Source organism: Phragmites australis, chromosome 18, assembly GCF_958298935.1.
Source record: "Phragmites australis chromosome 18, lpPhrAust1.1, whole genome shotgun sequence".
NCBI classification, from domain to species: Eukaryota; Viridiplantae; Streptophyta; class Magnoliopsida; order Poales; family Poaceae; genus Phragmites; species Phragmites australis.
In genome coordinates this window covers 13,986,052-14,008,166 of record NC_084938.1, presented here as the reverse complement: position 1 = coordinate 14,008,166, position 22,115 = coordinate 13,986,052, and the positions used below count along the sequence as shown (strand labels likewise).

At 43.1% G+C, this 22,115-nt stretch overlaps 1 pseudogene; it reads right to left on the bottom strand.

Moving 5' to 3' along the window:
- Positions 1–8,229: 8,229 nt before the first annotated feature.
- LOC133899278 (uncharacterized) lies at positions 8,230–9,695 on the bottom strand (annotated as a pseudogene).
- Between the last annotated feature and the right edge of the window lie 12,420 nt (positions 9,696–22,115).

Here is a 22,115-nt window from a genome sequence, read left to right as displayed (position 1 = left end):
GTGGTTATGATTGAAGCTTCTTTTGGTTGGTGTTGAAACTGTCATGTAGAGACTTTGCTTATCACAATGGAGACTTGCTTTAGGACAACCCTGGACAGTTATTATTCCCTCTGGTCCTAGGATCTTCATGCACTAGTAAGCATAGTGCATGGCTACTATGAGTTTGGCAAGAGTAGGTCTTACTAAGATGGCATTGTATGCTGTGTTGAAATTGACCACATCAAACATGATTTTTTATGTTCAGAAATTGTGAGGCTTCTCGAAGGTTACATGTAGTGATATCTGGTCAATGGGAGTGGTTGAAATCCAGGTACTATACTGTGGAAGGCTTAAGTAGCCGATTTGATTGCAGACCATGAGATCTGCATCCCTCCGAGCGCATTAGTGAATAGGATGTTTAAGGAACTTCCACCATCAATAAGGAATCGGGTTACCCTGCAATTGTTTATTGTATGCTCAACCATTAGCAAAAAGCGGCCCAGCTGTACAAAATTATCAGGGCAGTCTTTTTGGCTGAAGGAGATTTCTGTGTTAAACCACTTCACAGCTTGACGACCCTTTGGAATAGCAGCTAGGACTTCTCAGGCCACTATCTTGTACTACCTCTTGGACTCGTAGGATGCGGAACCACCAAACATTTGGTCAATCATCCTCTTGCCTGGTTGGATAGACATCGTGTCCGTGTCATCCCTGCTACCATTCCAATCGGAATCCCTGCTTTGGGCCATGACCTAGACCTTCTTTCCCTTGGCCGCTTTTACGACTTTCGCCTTGACCAACTTTTTCCAGAGATGGCATTCATAGATTTTGTGGTTGCTGATTTGGTGGAAGTCATACCAAGGCTTCTCGTCATGTTCGCTAGAACCTGGTGTAATGCTTCTGCTCCAAGAAGGATTGGAGCACTGGTCAAGATGAACATTGGGTAAATCTGTAAAAACTTCATCAGATTTAACTTTCTTGCCCTAACCTCCATTTGTATTCTTCTTGCACTTGTTCTGGACCTTGTCATCGCCAAGCTCGGGTTGAGTATGCTCAATGCCCTGAGTCTTTTCCTTGATGTAAAGGAGTGCATCCTTGGCCTTGGCAGACTTATCGACCATCTGCATGAGGTCCTTAATCGTCTCGGGCCCCTTATGGGTGACATCTTTGATGCAACACCGGCTCTTAACCCCTTGAGTGAATGCCTCAATAACATCATGGTCACTAATCTTGGGGATAGTATTCTGGGTGTTGCTAAAGCATCAGACGAACTCGTACAAGGTCTCGTTCGTCATTTTCTCATAGCGGTAGAGATCATTTTTTGTACTGGGCCGAACGTACGTACCCTGGAAGTTAGCTCAGAATTTGTTAGAGAGCTGCTCCCATGAGTAGATTGCTCCTGGTTATAGATTGGTCAACCAAGTCCTAGCTACACCTTCAAGGGCCATGTGGAGGTAATTTGCCATTACCTTCTCGTTCCCACTGTCTGCTTGGATGGTTGTGGTATAAATTTGGAGAAACTCAACTGGAATTATGCTTCCATTGTATTTCTTGATCGCCCTGGGGTGAAACTTTGCTAGGCAATGTACGTTTCATAGATCTAGAGAGAAGGCCAGGCATCCATTGATGGCACCTTGCTTGGTTCCAGAGCCCCTGGGAGTATTTTCCACAACATTTGTCTTGATTTGATTGATGTCCGGAGGTTTTCCAATTAGATCAATGGGGGGGGGGATTGGAAGCAGCTTCTTCAGAAGCCCTCGAGCGTCTTCACTAGTTGTCGATGAACTGACATAAGTCATTGATTGGATGATCTTTGGTTGGTGAGGTATAACGACAATTGTTTGCCCGATTGCCATCTCGAGAAACCTTGTTCCTAGGGTTACATCTCTCTGGATCAGATACATCTCGTGATGGAGGTTTGCTTGGTCTGCCCCTATTATCACTATTTCCAGCCAGGGTCATATGAGAGTTCTTGGCCTAGAGAATGATCTCTTAGTTCAAGTTGACCATCGAGTTTACATAATCATTACCGGCTGGGTAGCTAGATCTGCGTTGGAGGTCGCAGGAGGACCTTTTGTAGAAGGAGGATCCTCTTTGCTATCGTGGACTTAAAACGGCTAGTCCCCTATTTATGATCTAGAGATTGTATGACCAAGGCCCTAATAAGGGCCGAAGGTGTTATGTCCACGTGAGGCTAACCATTGCCTACCATCGGGGCCAGATCACCTCGAGCATTTGCAGGGTCATCGTCATGATGAGCCAAATCATCACCCCCATTTCTCATGGCAAAAAATTCTCGAGGGTAACCTCCGCTAGAGGAGGTGTCTAGATCCATCATGGATGCTTTGTCAGATTGCTCTAGATTGGAATATTGATAATCCATGTTGTCAAAAGATGCAGGACTGATCCCAACTTACTGTGAATCAGACATCCACAGTTGTCTTGGCAACCGAGTGGTTCAAACTCAATATCATAATATTTGGCACATTGATCCATAAATCGACTTACACCATCACTTAAATCATCACCAAAATCTATCCAATCGATTACCGGCTTGTCGAAAAGGGAGGCAAAGTTGTTGTAGAACCCCTCATTTGAAAAACCAGGTTTTGGCGAAGCTTTAGGCAATGTTGATGGCATGTTATATGTATACTCTTCAATGCCTTTTGTCATGGTCCACACAAATGGCGCTAGCTATCTATGATTGGTAAATCAACGATCTAATGAACTTGCTAAAAAATAGGGGGATGGTTTGAGTAGACGAATCACAAGGGAAATATACAAGGGTTTTTATATAGGTTCAAGCCTCCCTGATGATAATAACCCTATGTCTTGTTTACCTTGTACCGATTTGAGCCTGTTATAAGGGGGTGTAGCTAGCCTATATGGATATAAACCTAGTCGGTGACTTCTTCCTTAGCTTCTGTTAGCTTGTATGGGCATGTGCAACTCGTATTGATTGAGATGAGTTCTCCTCCTCTGCTGGGCCCCTTGGTTATGTATATATATCAGGAGTGTCGTATGTCCCCTGGACTCTTTCTTCCCATTCTTGGAGATAGACCTTCTCGGGTACGGAACGCCTGTGAGTAGTTCCCTTTCTTCTAGGTATCCCCCTCTTACAGATAAATATATGCTCCGAAGATTACGGAACACCCTAGGGAACCCGAATATGGTAACTAACCATTATTCATCGTCAATACCGCATCCATCCAGCAGCTGCTAGGGATGAGAAGATAATTGCAAATTACATCTCTACCATCCTTGAAGGGGCAGTCAGGACATGGTTGACCAACCTATCACCAGGAACAATCTACTCATGGGAGAAACTTAGCAATGTATTTTGAGCCAACTTCCAGGGTACATACGTTTTCCTCAACATGAAAAACAATCTCTACCATTGCAAGTAGATGGGGAACGAGACCTTGCTCAAGTTTGTACGCTGCTTCAGCAATATCCGGAACAACATCCCCAAGATCAACGACTATGATGTGATACAAGCATTCACTCATGGGGTCAAGAGCTGAAGATGTGTTGAAGACATCACCATCCAAGAGCTTGAGATAGTCAAGGAGTCATGAAGATCATTGATGAGTCCGCAAAGGCTAAAGATGTGGTCCTCTTCATCAAGAAGAAGACTGAGGGCATCAAAAACCCTCAAATCGGGCTCGAGGATGATAGGGTCAAGGCCAAGCACAAGAAGAACATCAAGAGAGGCAAGGGCAAGAAAAATAATTCTAAGTAAGTTTTTGTAGATATGTCTGACACTCGTCCCAACAAGCATCCCAGTTCTTCTCGGGACAAGAACTCTACACCATACTCTGGTGAACGTGGCGGGTAAGCCTTGGTGTGACCTCCTCCAGACTAACAACCATAATTTAACGATGCGGAAAAGTTGAAGTTACTGGTTGAATTCATTAAACTGCAATGAATTTCTCAGCCCAACATGGTCGTGAAGTTGAGGACTGATGCCCCCGAGATTAAGGGGAAGAGTAACAAGGAGAAAGAAAGGGTCATAAAAGAAATGAGTAAATCACACAGGCTTGATATGTCAACATACATAGGAAGGGCTATGCTAGAAATGCAAGACAAGGACTACATCATGGCTCCCTACTGTAGTGAAAATGGATCTATGTCATTATTGTGATTTTAGTGATTAATGATAACATAGTCATTGGGACTAACATATTTGTCAAGAATATGTGTTAGTAGGTCTTATGGACGCAATACATCAAGAAGCCACCGAAGCCGCGATAAAGTTTGATTGAATTGAAAAAGTCTTAGGGAATTTGTTCTCACCAGAAGGTCCGGTGCAGAGGAATTCAACACACAAGAGCATTTTGTCCAGAGGCAGTTTTGCCTCACCGGATGACCCAGTGTTCAAATGGGCAGAAGCACTAGAGCATTCCATACGTAGGCAAAGGAAGATGACCTCATCGGATGTTTCGGTGCACGAGTTGTACTCATCGGAGTATTGCACTAGAGTATTTCCTACAGAGAAGGTTGCAGCCAGTTGAATAATGAAGATCAACTCACCAGATAGTCCGGTGATCACAGAGATAGTTGCATCAGAGCATTTCTAGGGAAAAGAAAAGAAGGTTCAACTCACTAGATGATCCAGTGTGAATGGAATGAACACTGGATGAATGCACCAGAATATTTTACACAGAGAGGCTGTAAAGGCTCGGATGGCTAAAGATAACTCACCGGAAGGTCCAGTGTTGGATTTGAAGGTACACTAGATAGTCCGGTGTTCACAATAGATTTGAGTGGATTCCAACCGCTAGTTTCTAAGGATGTACTCACTGAAAGATCCGGTGTTAGTACTTCTGTTATCACCGGATCATCTGGTGTTAACAGCTTTTCTGAGCCGTTGGGTTAACTGCTAGTGTGCAAGCTTGAGGCTATAAATACCCCTTCACTTAGTCATTTGAAGGTGTGGCATGCTGCTGGAGTCTAGAGGAAGCTTATACACACTTGAGAAGACATCCTAGCCACCAAAGTGCTTAAAGTGATCATCAAAGGCGATTAAGCACAAGATTAAAGAGTGTTTAGTGCTTATAGACCTAGAGTGAGTTGTAGCTAGGTGCTGCAACTTGAAGAAGGGATCAAAGAGTGATCCTAGCTTGTGCCAAGAGGTATGTCGACACCTTGGAGTCTTGGTGACTCGCCGGCAAGCTTGTTGACCCTCTGACTTAGTGTGGAGCGATGGTAAGACGATTGTGTAGGGATGCGGAGACCGTTTCCTTTGTGGCTCAAGCTCCAAAGTGATCATAGCGTCAAGTGAACAGAAGAGAGGCTAGTGGTGAGATCTTGCCTTGGTGGCTTGGTGACTCATTCGGCTTTAGGCTTTGCCTTGGTAGTGGATGATCGAATGTACCCACACCTCACTCAAAGACGAAGATATCCAAAATATCCAACGTGACATGTGCCTGTTCATCATGCACGAATTCATTCACAAGAGTGGCATGTTCTTTGACCTTGGAGGTGAATTGGCTAGCCATCCAAGGCTTTGTGAGTAGGAGATGAAATAATACTTGTGTTGAATATCTGGGTTGTGATGTAAATTACTTTGTGATGTTAAATATTAGACTTGTGTTGATTCAAATACTGTTGAAATCTGTCTTGAACATGTGTTAAAATATGGAGGGAATAAAATATTCTTAATATTAATTTTTGAATTAAATACATACCACATGCGGGTCCTTATGTCACCCGCGTGTGAAAATCTACCTATCTAAATGCGGATGCAATAGAGACCAACTGTGGAAATCATTTCCACAGGCGATTACTTAGGAGAACAGCCTGTGGAAATATTCCACAGGCGGTTCTCTTAAGGAAATTTCCACATGTGGTCTCTTTTGCGCCTGTGGAAATCGTCCATTTCTACATGTCTTCGATACAGGAGGGTGCGCTAAATGCCTGTAAAAATGGGTTTCGAGCCGCTTCTGGAAATAGTTTTTATAGTAGTAGGACGATATCAATCTACTCGAGGAGTACTATGATTGAGAGTCCATTCAAACAGCTAAGTATCAACAATCGTTGCGTAGATATCATAGTAAAAAAAACCAGCCCATAAGACTTACTGCTGGGGATCTAGTTCTACGAAAGGTGCAAAAATAGGCTAGGCATCAAAGTCACTCGACCTGGTTTGATACGACTATCTACTCCATTTTCCACCTTACAAGCCTATATTTTCGTTTATGGCCGTCATTCTACCCAAAAAACCTGGATCTAATCTGATCCAATCTTTTTAGGACTCCTCTTGGTATTTCAAAGAATGACATCATAAACATTGGAAGACTACGGAGAACAGAGTTTATCAATATTAGTCTGCCCCTAGCTAACATATGTCTACCCTTCCAACAACTCATTCTTTTCTCAAATCGTTCTACTACATTTCTCCAATCATTATTACAGAGTTTACGATGGTGTATGGGAATTCCAAGATATATGAAGGGGAAAGAACCACTTTTACATCCAAATAATTGCATAATATTGGTCCTCAAACTCCTTTGTCTCTCCAAAACAAAAGATCTCACTCTCATATAAGTTTGTCTTGAGTATAGAGAGCTAGCTATTCAAAGACACCTAGCAGGAGCTTCATATTTCTTGCTTGCTCTAGATCATGGTTCATGAAGATGATGATACCACCTGCATATTGTACTATATAGACAAACCCTCATCAACTAAATGTGGTATAACCCTTGAAATTTGCATTGACCATCTTTTTTGGCTCTGGCAATCAAAATAGTAAGCATATCCACCACTATATTGAAAACGATAGGGGATTACTATGTCGTAAGCCTTAATTAGTTTGGAAATATGGACATATATCATCATTGATTTTAGTTCCAACACTCCCGCAGGAGAGAAAATTGTGTATCTATTGGCACCATTTTTCTAGAAAGGGTTTCACTGCCGGTTTAGAGCCAGCAGTGGGCAATGGGCAGTGATAGTCCCTGACTATAACTGTCGGCCCAGGGACCGGCAGTGATAGTTGGGTGCCAAATCGATGTTTTTGGGGCCGGAAAAATTGAAAAAAAAATTTGCATATCCACCACTATATTGAAAAGGATAGGGGATTACTATGTCGTAAGCCTTAATTAGTCTGGAAATATGGACATATATCATCATTGATTTTAGTTCCAACACTCCCGCATTAGAGAAAATTGTGTATCTATTGGCACCATTTTTCTAGAAAGGGTTTCACTGCCGGTTTAGAGCCGGCAGTGGACAATGGGCAGTGATAATCCCCGACTATCACTGCCGGTCCGGGGAGTGACAATGATAGTTGGGCGCCAAATCAATGTTTTTGGGGCCGGAAAAATTGAAAAAAAATTGCACCCGAGAAACCCCAAAGCCCGCGCCATCGCAAGTCACAAGTCACGCGATTTTTCACGTGAAATACGCGCGTGTGCGGTTCGTGGTACTCGAACCCGAAACCTCTCAGCTCGCACGATATGTCCTTACCATCCCACCATAGAAGTACTAGTGATACCATTAGCATATGCAATCCTTTTGACATCTTATGTTTGAAACTTCAAATGATTATTTGGATATCTAAATGACATCAAATGAAAAAGTTTGTTCTCATCCAATTTTGTATGAAAAAATTATGAATTTTTTAAAATAAGCTATCATCCACTATCACTACCGACTTTACTCATAAACCAGCAGTGAAACTATCACTGCCAGCTCTAGCCACCAATCGGCAGTGATGCTTGACGACTATCACTGCCGATCGGCAGTGATAGTATCACTGCTGGTTCATGGTAGAGCCGGCAATGATAATCAAGTTACATTGTCGGTTCTTTTCGAATGACTTTTTAGTGTCAGTCCTTGATACAAACCGGCAGTGATACTCTATCACTGCCAGCTCGTAAGGAACCGGTAGTGATAGGCCGGTATATAAACCTATTTCTGTAGTAGTGTATAACCCTTGAAATTTGCATTGACCATCTTTTTTGGCTCTGGCCATCAAAATAGTAAGCATATCCACCACTATATTGAAAAGGATAGGGGATAACTATGTCGTAAGCCTTAATTAGTCTGGAAATATGGACATATATCATCATTGATTTTAATTCCAATACTCCCGCAGGAGACAAAATTGTATATCTATTGGCACCATTTTTCTAGAAATCCCTTCATCTTCAAAGTTTATTGCAAAATAAAATCATCTTTCATTGAACCCATCAAATTGGTATGTGTATCTCTGAAAAGCGAAAACTCATGTTTTCCATTGTCGTATATGCCTTTCTCCTCTGAGAAACCTAAACATGTCATACATATAAACGCGCAAACCTAAACCTAGTTTCGTACGTACTTCCTGACATGGAAGTGTGCACTACCATGCGCTCGCACACAATACATGAAGTAATCCGTCAGCTCGGGCTGATGGATGAAACAATCCATAGCTTTCCATGCTACCATCTCCTCCATTTGGTGCAGGTTACCATGTATATGTGTCACGTTTCCTCCAAGTATCTCATAAGTTCCCAGGGTTTCCTTTTGGCGCGAGGAATGAGGCGCGATGGCGATCGCAAGCTCCAGAGGTGGCCAATCTCTCATAATGCTTCCACTGGTGGCCTCGTCACTTGAGCTCGACAAGTAGAGATTGTACTCGGACGCCGGAATACAGCTTGTGAAATGCACGCCAACAACCTGTTCTGGAAATTCGTGTAATAATTCGGACGATATGATGCCGTTAGCATGAGGCCCATTTTCTCTGCAGCATACTGGATCAGGGCGGAAAGTTGTACCTAAAAATGCTTGGCTAGCACGGAACGCCGGAGCAAGGAAAAACTGTGGAGGCGTAACGACCGAGGAGAGAACGTCTTGAGTAGGTAGCTGAGCAAGTTCACCCATCGCAACTCCAGCCAAAGACTTGAAATGACGCCTGAGTGACGACTGCAAGCTTTTGATAGTAATCCCAATTATGTCCGTGCTCTCCGAGAGTCGTAGGATCAGCCGTAGGGTAAAACCTTGCAATGACGACGAGGATGGCCTATCCTTGTTACTAAAGCGTATCCGTGCCTCCACGCCACGCCCTTCGGAAAACATGGGCTCTACACGAAGATGAAGGTTTTGGCTTCCTCGCACCATTTCATAATCGATAGTATTCCCTTGGAGAAGGTGCCTGGTGAGAGGGCTGAAAAACCTGTAGTGAGCAAGGGAACAGCCAGTCTCCACATCCCTCATGAACTTGCCGGCCTTGTCTGCAAACCACTCGAATCTTCGAACCTCGGAGCGGCTCAAATCATCCTTGCCCAGGCCAAGGAAAGACGAGATGGACGATTTCACGGCATGAGCAATCCGCCTAGGGATAGATGAGGAGCGTGTCGTTACCCCTTGCTCAATGAACGTCGTCGCTGCTCCTTCGTTGTCGTCTTCCAGGACCCGTTGCTGCTTGCATCTGCGCAGCGCATCGCCACACTCCTCATAGGCGCGCTTGTACATCTTCCTTTGACGGAGCAACGAGGCGTCCATGATGGGCAGCTTCGCTGATCTCTCAAGCGCGAGCTCCAATTCAGTGTGCGCCATCTCCAACCTCTCGACGTTGTGCGCTCTGGAGGCCTTCTCCTCGTGGTTGGTGGACAGGTAGGTGATGACTCCGCTGATCCGCTCACAGACTCCTGGACAACGGCTGATCCCACCATTTCCGCCATCAGGAAATTAAAAGCAAACGACGCTCCCGTTAGCTCGATCTATATATCCTCGCTGAAAAAACAGACCCATGCATGCATGTAGAATAGTTAGGATCAGTTTAATATGACGCGTAGTAGGGAGTTAATCTGAGTGAGGATTCATTCTTAGCTCGCTAGCTATCTTGCCGTAACTGACATCCATCTCACCTTGTACTAATCGCTTCCGGCCTGGGTCAATTAAGCAGACAAGCACACAATCGATCTCTAGCCTGCTAGCTGCCAGCAGGGGCCCAGAGGTGAAACGAACTGGAGATTAATGAGGTAGAATGAAGTTAGATTATTAGTGTAGCGCTCGTGGATTTGAGCAATAGTGCACTGGTGGCGAACAGCAGTACTACTATTTATGAGCGAGCAAACGCTGGTCTCAAGTCACTAGATCCACGCGGCAAATTGCATGGCATACTGGGCAGGCTCGTCAAGATAGAAGGACCACAACAATGACACAATTAAGGACGAATTGCCTGAAACATACGAAATTAAAGCTGCTAACTCCGACGTACCTGACCCGATCCGGCGACCCATGCATGTTGGGAGGTCCATAAGTTACCGCGTGACAATTGATCTAGAACTCAAGTGACCCTTTGTCCACCTAACATACTACGGCGACTCCCAATGCTTCACTATAGCTCACGTCTTAGACATTAAATGCACATCTACATAGGATAAAAACTGAGACGAGTAAGACTATCTTCAGCAGATATTTTAAAAATACATTCTCTATAACATTATTACAGCATCCCCTAACACTATTATAACATCTTCTATTTTTTTCATCTCCAGCAGATACCCTATTTCCTACCTTCTATTACTCTCCTCCTCCCTTCGGATCCACACGCATACTATATGCACAATGATACGGGTCCTCTAAATTGGCGGCAAATTTGCCGATTCCCAGCTGCTACAGTATTGTGACCGCAACACTGTAGCACTAGAAATCGGTTCTGTTGGCCAAGGAAACGGGCGAACGGATCGGCAAAATCAACGCCAACAAGGATACGGCTCGCCGATACGGCCTCTCTTGGAGATGGCCTAACAATTAAACAAGAAAAGAGAATGACCTAGTGTCTTCGTAAAATACAAGCTAGTCTCGAAATCGAAGGGACTAGAAACAACCAAATATGAGATAGGTAGTGTCTTCGGTATATGTTTTTGTATTTATCTATTGGTCATAGAAAGTTCTCTAAATACAAACTATAAACATTATGTATTAGAAGAATTGTTTCTTAGCTAGTATTTCTTGCATTCTCTCTCCTCTAAGAAATACCTATAAACATCGTGCATTCGGAGTGGCCTAAGTCCATCTATAGCCACATCCAGCACATTTATGCTATATACCTTTCCATTGGCCGTACTACTGGGCAACTTCAATTCCTACGTGCGAGCAGAAATACTGGGCAACTTCCTAAGGTGTATTTTGGCAGGCGACTACAAAGATTATAACATCAGGAGAATGATAAAAGAAATGGCCATGATGTTATAACATGGCAGGTGTTAATGTTTTGCGAATAAAAGTGAGAATAGTTAGTGTGAATGATTACTTGTAACACTTAGATAGAGGTGAAAAGACAAATGATGGCAAAAGCGAAAAAATACCGTCACGTTACAATGTGTGCTTTAAAATTTTGAATTGAAAAGGCTGGCCTCTAGGATCACAATTCTGACAGCCCACATGTTTTCGCTGTATTAATAAATCTCTCTCCTACCTTGTTTCTCTCATCTTTCTCCCACATCCTACCTCCACCGCCGCCGCGCCGCACCCTGGCGTCACACCTAGCCAGCACCCTACGCCCCCTCCCCCCGCCTGCTGGCCCACGCGTGCTATAGCCCAACAGCGCCCACTGCCCTCAAGCTCCGAGACAACAACGCCTGCCGACGCTACTCGCCATCGTGGCTATGCTGAGCTACAGTTCTCACCGCCATCCACCTCCTCCTTCTCTCTTTCCCCTCAAGGAATTTTAGATAATTTTAGTTCAATTATAGATTAATTTTTAAGTGTATTTTAAAATTTAATGGATTATTTGCTTTTATACAAATTTAGTTAAATTTTAGTTATGTATAACCTTGGCAAATATGAATTATTGTTGTTGTTATTCCTTAGAGCAATAGCTTGCTCTTCATTTTTTTACGACTAAAGTGCACAATAGCTTGTATGGGCTTGTGATGATTATGTACTTATATGGTTGAGGGTCAGCAACTTGACTATCACATTTACTTATCTTCTTATTCAATCTCTCTCATATTCTATGAGGTGTGAAACAAGAAGATGTGTAATTATGACAATCTACATGTTGATGATTTTATGACTTGTGCCCCTGAGCTGAGTCCCTTTTTACATGAGCTAACGAGGGTAACAGTTGCCAATGATGATAATTGCCAACGAGGTGTTGTATTTTAAGTTGTTTTTATCTGATACAGGGTTTGGTTACTGATGTTATGTAGTTGATTTGTCGATCACCGTTGAGATCATATCAGGGCAGACTTCACCTTGCAGGGAGAGAGGAAGGAGCATTAGGTTTGGTGCCACCTTCCTTCTCCCTCTGCCTTGGTGAAATTTCTTCTGCTAGGAATAGCCACCAAACTTTAAGAGATCATAGCAGGGTAGATTTCACTAGAGCAAGGGTAGTGGAAGGTGCAATAGGTTTTTCTAGGGTGCTTATCCTAGGATTATTAGAGCCATCTTCCTCCCCTGCCTCCATGAAATTTTCTCTGTCATACATAGGATTAGCCATTAGAGAGAGCTACTTTCACCTACCCGCACGCATTCCGCGACGACGAACACGTAGTCCTACTAAATGATGCTAAGGTATATAATTTTACATATTAATGTATAATTTTTAATTTTTATATAAATAAACGATGAAATCTTATGTGAATGAGAATTTTTTGTGTGAAATTATTATTACCGGTTTGATCCATGAACCAACAGTGATATCACCACTATCGGTACCAGTTAAGGTCATGAACAGTTAGTGAAAATAAGCTATTGCTGCCGATTCATGTCTAAAGTCGACAGTAATAGTGGAGATATCATTGTCGGTTGGTGGCTAAAACCGACAATAATAACTTATTATCTATCATTGTCCCTAGCAACCGGCAGTGATAGTTCCTTATTATTACTGTAGATTGCATAGTGCCAGTTTAAAAATGGTACTAACGACAGTTTTGAACCCGCGCTTATAGTGATTTATGTAGGAAATCCTATGTAAACTTGGATTTTCTAGCAGAAATTTTATCAAACTGGCTTAAAATTTGTTTGAGTTTTGGGAAAGGCTCGGAACTTTTGTACGAAAAAGTTAATATGTTTTGATTTGGAAAAGATGTTATTTTGTCTCTTTCTAAAGGTCTGATCTCTCATCGTGGAATATGCAACTAGAATAGAAGAAAGGGCACAATGAGGCATAGAATAGAATATAGGGGCACAGGGGAACATCCATTAGATTTGTTCCTACGAATACTTTTCAAGATGATCGTGCCCTTTAATTAGGATCATTACGGCCAAGGTATACGAGTCACATGATAATTTGTGGGCAAAACCTTCCTGGCACCCTACTAGCTAGCCGGCATTTTCTAACATTGGCCTCTCGATGCATAGCTCCGAGCGATCCAATATATAACAAGTAACGAGTTGATGATGTAGCACTCTTTGTAATTTTGCCGATGCTAAAAACAGGGCAACTACTCCCATGCTTCACGGAAACAGAAAGATTGGACCCATAGCTATCAGTTGAACTTTGATTTCAAATTCCAATGGAAGACTTCAAGCTTTGAGCAACTTTGAATTAGCATGAAACAACTTTCAACTGTCCTGGATCCGCATGATTTTCAACAAGCATAAATCCAAATTCAGTCAAAAAGCGGAAACCTCTACCATGCATTGTCACCATACTATTAGTGAAATTGAACTTTTCCAAAATACCACTAAATATGTCAATGACATATGAGACCAGACCCTATTTGTTATTAACATAGCTCAATAGCATTTTGGCAAACTAGAATTTCACTAATGATATTTTGACAATTTTGCCTTGATGCTTCAACTTTGAAGCCGCGCCGGTGTTTCCAACAGCGCCACAGTCGAATTTGCCACAACCCAAATAGAAAGGAAGCAGAAGAAGCACCAGCAACATATATACATACCAGCTCCAACATCCACGACGAACTTAATTTCACACCCATGAAATCCAAGAACGGAGAAAAGAAATTCAATGAAATAAAATCAAACAAATAAAAATAAAAATAAATCCCTTATTTTCCCGGCCTCTTTTTTTCTCTTTCACCTTCACTCTCTCCGACATGATTCCGTCGTCGATGGGCATGGCACAACGTTGTACCACCCATCTCCGTCAATGCCTCCGCTCGTGTGCACCACCCTCCTCGCGCCCCGCGCTATCCCCTTGCGCTTCATGCGTCGCCTCGTGCCTTGCGCCATCAACCCGTGAATCACGCCCTGCTGCTTCGCTCATGCATGGTGCCACCGTCGTGAATCTCAGCACAGTGGCCACCGCCCCTGCATTGTGGCCATCCCGGCCACAGTGGCCGCCGCCTCTCGCTCGCCCCCATCCGCCTACAAAAAGGGGCCAAGCTCCTCGTTCCTCTCCACACCCAGAGCAGCCAGAGATGGCCAATTGGGTCGTTTGGGCCGGCCCGGCACACCCAGAGCAGCCAGGCCAATTGGGCTATTCGGGCCGGCCCGGCACGGGTCTGGCTCAGCACAGCCCGGCTACGACGCGGCTCAAACGGCCCGACTACTGTAACGGGCTGTGCCGTGCTAGCCCACGTGCCTCCCCTTGGCCCACGGCATGGCCTGTCGGTCATTGTGTTGTGCCGGGCTGGCTCGGGCATGATTGTGGCCAGGTGGCATGGGCGGCCCAACGGGCCCAAAGGCACGAGCGGCCTGACGAAGGCACGGGTGGCCCGAACGGCATGGTTGGGCTACACCAGCTCAGCAATACTTCAAAAATAGGAAAAAAATAAAAATAAAGAAAAATCATAAAAAATTCAGAAATAATAGGAAGACATAATTAATTCTAAAAATGAGCTTTATTGATATGTTGCCTCATTAAAAACCTTTCTAGCAAAGGAAAAAAGAGTACAACCTAGCTAAAAAATTGGAAATTACACGTTCTCAACAGATACAAATTTTTGAATGAAGCTTCAAGCTTAGTGTTCTCTGCAGTGTGTTGCATTTGCGCTTCAGCTTGTTCCCAGTCTTTGACTATGGTAAGTATTTCCACTATCTCACTTGGGAGATTTGTTCTTCTCTCTTCGATTATCCTTCCAATAAGACTGAAGGAATCCTCAAAAGAAATTGTAGATACTAGAACCATTAATAAATATCGTACTAACAGTGAAAGCACTAGATAATTCGTCTTGTGCTTATGCCAGCATTGCAGTATGTTGAAATTTTCTTGTTCATGGCTGATAGCGTCGCTGTCGATGAAGGTAGTTAGCTCCCATCCGATGTTGGAATTCCAGCACTTGTAGTCGTAGACGATCGTGACGAAGATTCTGAACTTCTTGATGAAGAACCTCCACCAAATATTTTTCCCCATGTTGTCGTCTTCTTACTGGTTGTGGGTGCTAATGGAGGTCGTTACAAGTGAACTCCGACATACTTTGTTTCATACTTACTATAAATATCGAATAACTTAAAACGAACATTAGTATAATAAGTAGAATAATCATAGCCAAGAGCATCACCTAGAATTGTGAGAACTCTAAAAAAATCCTGCGATTTTAGCTCTAGGATCTAAAATAAAGGCAAATGCATACAATAAAGGAATTTCTTTCCAATATTTTAAAAATTTAGATTTCATAGGAACTACACAATCTCTTAGAAGATTATCATTTTCATACATGTTTAAATGAGTAGCAATTTCAACAATATTATGCACTGCTAAACAAGATGTTGGATAATAAACTCTTGATAAACTTACAGTTGAATCATAAAATTTTCAAAAAAACTCTAATATCCTTTCAGCAACATACCAATGCGCTACCGTGAGTAAAGTTTGACCCCTATGCTAATGATAGTGTGTATGAATAAACACACCAAATATGCTCTTATATGGTACAATATTTTTTAGCATCAAGAAAGTAGAGTTCTATCTTACCGGCATGTCCAGAGCAAACTTACGTGGACGCACACCTATTGCAACACAATATTACTTATATGCTGCAATTCGTTGGTTAGAGGAGTTTACAAAAGATATTGCAGTATAAAAATCGTCTAGGTATTACGACAACCTCTTCAAACCAGATTTTACTATAAGATTGATAATATGACAAGCACATCTTTGATGTAACAAGAAAGATTCAGCATAAACAATGGAGTAAGAATATCCATGGCTCTAGAGTTTGCACCGACATTATCTGAATTGATACAAAATATTTTATTTGTCAGACCAAAGTCTTCAACTACTTGAGATATTTTTCATCAATATTTTCACTGGTATACGTGTTATCAATAAGCTTGAAACCTATTATTCTCTTTTATAATTCCCAATCATTATTAACAAAATGAGCAACACCACTAAGATAATCCTCTCTAGCCCTACCTGCCCATATGTCCGAGGTCAAAGCAACTGAAAATGTACATGTTTGCAATATTTTTTAAGCTTGCTACGACACGCATTGTAGTATTTTACCATATCCCTACTAGTTGTCTGTCTAGAAACATGCGTGAACTTAGGGTTATGAGCTTGCTTAATGTAATCTTAAAATGCAGGAGACTCACCGATGTCGAGTGGTAGATCCGCTCTTGCAATGAAGCGGTATAACTCTTTTCGCGCATTGGCAGAGTCATCCTCCCAATGACGAACAGAGCCGTCGGGGGTTTACTTTAGTATTGTCTGCTTCATAGCTGCTCCACTCTTTCACTTGCAAGTTGTGGTGTGCCTTTTCAAATGTCTCATTCCACCAGAGAGCTTTATAGATAATTCATGTTTGCAAATATAACACCTAGCATACCTGACACTTACCCCATCTTCCTCTCTGTAGAACCTTTCAAAGTCTTACCAAACTTCGGAAGTACCAGCTCTTCATCTTTTAGAGCCGGTGCTTGCTGATATGTATGCATTTGTAGAGCCTGACGATGGAGGTGCTGCTGCATCACCTGCATGTGAACCAACCGGAGGTTCACCGACGGGTCCATCATCACCTGCAGTACTGGTATCAAAGGGGTCGTAATTCCCTATGAGACCTTGGAGAAAAAAATCATGATCGATGGATATATTATAATCATGATCATCGGCATCCATGTTCAATTTGAAATGGCACTGAAAAATGCAAATATTCAAAGTTAGAAATAATCAATTAATAACATTAATAACAAAACACGAATGAACAACGATGCAAAAAAATCACCAAGATTTCATCAACGTCAAGACAACAGAATGACGGTTTTGGAATTGCTCGGATTTTTGGCAATAGTTCAAACTAATTTTGCCAAATTATCGCTAATTCTCAAGAACTTTGAGACAAGAATGAGAGGACAAAACAAGAGAGAAAATGGTGTTGCTGGTGTGCAATGGAAGGGCAGGGTGATCCTCTATTTATAGGTGAAAAATAGTGATTTTTGCAATTTTTTTGAATTTTTTTAGCTCAAATGGTCACAAAACGACCATAAAATTCAAAAATACCGGGTTAACATGTAAAACGGGCCGTTTCAGGCCCATTTAATTTGTTACACCCGCATGCCGTCCGTGCCCCCGCGTGCCTCCACGTGTCGGGCCCATGCACAATGGCTACAGCTGGCCCAGGCGTGCCCGCTAGGCTGTGCCGCCTATGCTAGTCGTGCCGCCTGGGCCGGACCGTGCCAAGCCAGGCCGATCGGGCTGGCCATGCCGCTTGGGCCACCGCGTGCCGTGCCGTGCCAAGCCGGTCGTGCCTCCTGGGTCGCGGTGTGCCCGGGCTGGTTTGGGCCGTGCTCATGCCTACCCGGGCTGGACTGTGCCTATGTCGGCTCGTCGTGCTGCACGCTTGCCCCTGGCACGGCCCGGGACCTCATGTCGTGCTAGCCTGGCCCATCTAGTCTTAGGCCAGGCCGTGCTTGGGTCATGCCTACAGTGTCGTGCTTCAGGTCGACCTAGTAGGCACAACCCATTTGGATATCTTTAAGAGTATCACTACCTCTTCCCACCTCAACTAAACACCACCTGCCACCAACCCTGATGAGCTCGCCGTCGCAAAGCCCATCACTGTCAGTACAGATCCATTTTTCCTTTCTTCCTCACCCGAGAACCCCAACCCAAGAGAACACCTCATACCTGGACCTCGTCCTTCGCAAATTGCCACCACCCGGTTCAGATCCATGCCGCCACCCCATTTTGCTAATCGCCAGAGCCCACCGCCACCCTCCAACACTGATGCCAGCGCCTTCCCTAGCCTATGTCTCCCTCTCTCTCTCTCGATCTGTTTTTGTTCAGAACCACCCAAACCATCGCCACCGCCCTTATCCACCCAAGCATGGCCCCAGTCGTGACAAAAAAATAAATCTGAGCCGAGCTAAAAAGATGAGCCGATCCACGTCATCAAACTGGGTGAGTCGTTCAAGCACCTTGCGAAGAAAAACAAATACCACCATCACCTGGGTTTATCTGGGTATGCCCCTAAAATTTCTAAATGGAGGAGGTAAGAAGGAGAGGCTACCCGGGCTGGGAAACCGAACCCATCGGAAAATTTTGATGAGTAAAGCAAGAATTGGGTCTACGCTCGGTCAGAACGAACCAAGTCTGGGGACTTAGCCTTTAAAAGCGCCGAGACCATGGAAGTGAACCAGACCATTCAAGAGATTTCTAACGAAAGGTTTTTAGAGCCCGACAGGGAGAATGACCTGCTTACCATAGACCTGGGGAACTAGGAACACCTGAGTTGCACTTGGGACATCGAATCAAAAGTGGGCTAGAAGTATGGGTTCCATGACACCGTGGGCCAGTACAAGACCCAGAATAGATATAAGAAGACCCTAGCGAAAGAGATACAAGAATAGGTTAAGGTCTAGTTCATAAAAATGTGAAATGAAAAGGAGAAAGAAAGAGCGACATTAATGATAATAGAGCAACCAACCAGCCCAGGCTTTCAGAGCAGCGTCAGATCCACGTAAGCTGACAACCAGAAATATCATGTGGATGATATCAAAGAGGCTACCCCTTGCATGCTACATGTTCTAGTCAGCAAGGGAGACTACACTATCGACACAGCCACAGGCAAGGACATTCCAGGCCATATGTTTCACAATAAAGACATTCCGGTCGGTTACACCAAAGTACAAATGGACTCAATACATCCACTTTTCATGAAATACAAGCTAGACATCAGCACATCTGAGGGTATCGAGATTCTCGATGTGGTTGTTGGCAATTTCATTCTGTGGCCCAGACAGGATATCATCTTCAGCCATCAACAGTCACAATCGCCAATGTCATGGCAGCCCCTGTGCCCAACATCTCTACCTCACGCACCTTCGCCCCAACGCCAAGCCAGGCTTTAGACATGCTAATGTATCACCAGCACCTCAGGGACTAACATTAATTGCAACTCTGAAATCAATAATGTGATTGTATGAACCGTTGAACCTCGGGCTGTGCTTGCTTTAGGATGAATGCTTAAAACAAGCTTCGACTTTAGATTAAGATCAAAGGGATAAATATTACTTATACACCCACTCAAAATCAACAGCTTTTACATGGAATGTTTTCATAGGATTCTATACCTCATGTAGAGGCAATAATAACTCATTGATGAACTTTTGCAGAATGAAATGACTACACTAAACAATAGTTTTCATAGGGAATCTCTGCCAAGCATCAATGCCACAACTTTTCTAGCTATCACAGATAATCCTATACTCCAGCCCCCAACCAAGCTCATGCACTCAGTCCATGCACAAGCCAGCAGCCACCATAAATAACCCCACCCTCATCCATAGATAGACCACTCCTTTCTCAGCTCTCTTAACTGCAACATCTTCCTCAACTCCACCAAGCCCACCCAAGAAACATTGAAGTATTTTCATCCCTAGGGGGTCGAACTGCCGATGTGCTTCTATGGCGACCCTTGTAGGCTTCGCGAGTGCCAGGACATCTCCTACACCTATGGCCTACGTTTCTTCATGTGTGCTAACTACCAGTACGACAAGCCTCGACATAGACAGTACGAGTACCCACGGTATAGCGACATATATCACTAATGTGGCACTCTCCGTATGATTTCATGCACTGTCTTACTAATCTACCCTCTTATTTCATTTGTTCAGTCTCCTCCACCTATCTATGACTTCATGGAATGGTTGGATATGAAGCAAGATACGCACCAGAAGTGGTGGGTTGACATAAGCATGCGGTGAAGGAGGGAAGTGTACGAACGCCGAGTGTATGAGCAATAGTAGGAGGAACTACAGCTCAAGCGTCAGGAGGAGGAGAGTATGAGGAAGACAGTCAAGGAGCGCGTCATGGCTGAGGCACGCGAAGTAGAGAGGGAAAGGAAACGGGAGAGGGCCCGTCGCGCTAAAGCAAAGGGGTCCCGATGCCCTACGAAAGGGCAAATATCCTAGGTGCACTCAGTAGAGACCATCTATTATAATCCGGTCTATTTTCATTCCCTAAGACATGTTTGGTTTAGTAGTGGCACACTATTAAGTTAGTCTTTAGGCATACTGTACATGTCCAACGTTTGTTGTTGTCATCTCTTTATGGTTAGGGTCCATTCGCGCAGCGACGAAAAACCTCATATCGCATGTAATGTTTATCAATGTACGTAACATATATATCGGGTTATATGATAATTATACTTCACAACTATTATTATTCGATAAATTAAATTAGATTTTATATCCTCCCGACGTTACTTCCCTAAAAAGTTACCTACACAAATACATTAAATGAATAATATCGATAAAATTACTTGAAATAAATTTACACACTCAATCATCCAGTTTCATTTTTTATTTATTCACTCATGCCCTGGTAAAAATAAATTATGCTACAAAACTAGCTCGCTCACATTTTATAGTGAAACACGGCAGCACGTGGGTTCAGAAAAGCGACAAAAGCGAAACGACGTGACCTTCACACCGAAAGCATCGATCCGATGTGACATGAGTAGATGGCCTGTATTTGGCACCTGAGGTTAAATACGGAGAGTTTTCGGCACCTGAGGTGCCGAATACGATGAACAGTGTTGTATTCGGCACCTCCGAATATAGAAGTTTTCAGTGCCTCAGGTACTAGAATCGATTTTTTGGTATTTGAGTGTCAAATACATGTGCTAGATTTGCAAATACATCAATATATTATCTATTTTGACAAATATGATAATATCTGTTATCTATTTTTAGATTTTTGCTGACGAAATTGAACATGCCTGCAAGTCTCCAACTGATAGAAGAAAGCACAGCTGAGAGAGAGCGCAAGCACAACACAACTCCAAGAGAGAGTTTCTCTTGGAGGAGACAAGCGAAAGTATTCATATCGGTCGTCGTGTATAGACGGCTATCCGTGCGTGGGCGCTGGTCGATTTCGACTTCCGACTCACCAGCATATAGCCTTCGTCGTTAAGTGCATGCATGCATGCTGCACTACGTACCAGCATGCTCTTATTAATAATTAATATTGCTTCTATCTAAGGATCTATTTGGTAGAGTTCTCTCTGATTCAAATTTTTTTCGGAGAGTGATTTTCTGGAGAAAATAATTTTGAGAATGAAAGTGATTCTCTAGAATAAACCATATAGAGGAAGTGATTCTATGCAGAAAGTGAATCAGGAGAAGCTGTTTTTTTTAACTCTCTAGTTTCTAGTTTATTTCAGAGAATCACTCTCACGGATTTTACTCAGAAAGCTAAAAACTGAAAACTGTTATTTAGTAGAGCTCTCCTAATTCCAGCCAGAAAGCCGCTTTGAGAGCTCTGACAAACAGATCCTATATTACTTAAGGCAACCCGAATATGTTAGTTGTATAATCGGTCTCTCTACCCCAAGTATAGGATAGATATAACAAGTTGATGAGGCACATGGTGCAAAATTATATTTTGCCTAAAAATGAGCTATAGTTCCTGAAACGGCATGGATTCAGGAGTCTGATAGTTTACTTTTCGAAGGTTAGAGGTTGCCACAACTAAGTTCGTGAAGCCAGAGATTTTATTAATCACTTTATTTTTCGAAGCAAAAGATAAAATATTGAAACTAGTGAAACTGATTAAGGAGAATATTACTTCACGAATCATTTTCATCTCTAATCAATCACGCCCTCCTTAGTTGGATTAATTTTTGGAGGACATTTATTTGAATTAACTAAGGAATTGTTTTATTCGATCAGGATGTGTGGCTTAAAAGTGAGCACCATCGCAAAGGTTACGGAGTTGAATATACCATCAGTGTCACTGACAAGTGGGCCTAGAGCCAACCTGTCATTCTCACACATCATGGTATTCG